This window comes from Monoraphidium neglectum, assembly GCF_000611645.1.
Source record: "Monoraphidium neglectum strain SAG 48.87 unplaced genomic scaffold scaffold04797, whole genome shotgun sequence".
Lineage (NCBI taxonomy): Eukaryota > Viridiplantae > Chlorophyta > Chlorophyceae > Sphaeropleales > Selenastraceae > Monoraphidium > Monoraphidium neglectum.
This window is the reverse complement of record NW_014008832.1, coordinates 1,361-2,720: the sequence shown is the minus strand read 5'-3', so window position 1 is coordinate 2,720 and position 1,360 is coordinate 1,361.

Genomic DNA, 1,360 nt, shown 5'->3' with positions numbered 1-1,360 from the left:
GGGGCTCAAGAGATGGCGTCGCCACAGTGTTTGTTCTGCGACGCAGTGATGCAGCCTGAGTGCAACAGCAGCCCTCTCCGTCGGGCGTGCGCTAAGGCACGGCGCGTGTGCCTTGTCTCACTCTGTTTCTGAAGCTGAGCACTTGTGTTTCTTGTGCTGGCACAATCCCAGCAGCAGCGCTTTTCGAACCCTGCAGCTCAAAACTTTGAGAGTGTCAGAACTCAACTGTAACACCACCTCCTCCTCCTTCCAGTCCCTCTGCCTTCGCCACCGCGCGATTGGCGCTGGTAGCCCCCCCTGCCAGTGGGACCCCGTGCCGCAAATCGTGTGTCGAGGGCCTGGGTTACACCCTCCATGCGTTACACCCATCCACTCCTAGCCAGGAAACTGCCACGCCAGTACGCCGCCAATGCGCCAGGCCACAGCACGATTGGGACCTGAGGCACTGCTCGCGGGGCATGAGTGACGCTGGACTCGGCAGCGGCGACAGCGAGCAACTCAGTAGGGTGCGTGTGTTCAGCTGTGCCCCAGCAGTGGCGCTTGGCAAGCGCGTGTTGGGGGAAGCCACGAGACAACAAAAGGAATTGAAAAATGGTACAGCTCAAGCAACTTGCATGCTGCAGCACGGCTCGCGCCCCCCTGTGCGGCGCTACCAGCGCCGCGCAACACCCGCGCCCAAGTGCCAAGACAGAGGGGCGTGCTGCGCGGTCCGATTGGTACCAAGGGCTGGGCCTCCCGGGTCAGATGACCTCAGATCTGATGAGATCAGGCGTTCAGAGGTGCCAGAATTGTGTGTTCCGCCGCCGCCAATTGGCAGCCGGCGCGCTCCATTCCGGATAATTGTGCGTGGAGTGGAATGGCCGTTGTGCGGCGTTCGTCGATGCGCGCGTGCAACACCCGGAGGGGGCAGGGTGCTGAAGGGAAGATGCTTCGATCCATCTCGTAAAGCGCAGTCGGGCGCGCCTGGCGCGGCTGCCGGCGCGGGCGCCACGGGCTGCGCACGAGGGTTGCGTCGTCGCTACTGATTGTGGGGTGGTCGGGCTGAGAAGCGTGGCACGCTGGCAACCCCTCCTGCGGCCCAAGGCGGTCCTGATGCTGCTATTGCGGTCGACGGGGCGCGGCCCAAAAGGCTTGGGCGTAATGGCGCCGGCCGGCCCAGGGGGTGTCGCAAATCTGTGGAAAAAGGCAAGGCAAAGCAAGGCGGACCAGGCCAGTGCAGGGCCCGCCTCGCGGGCGCTGTGCAAGGGGTTGGCGCGATTTGTACAGTTTGCAACGCCTGGCGCCGAGGCGCAGCCTATCTTAGCGCACGGAACCAGACGGGCCGCGTGCGCATAATCCGACAGCGCAATGCGCGAGAGGC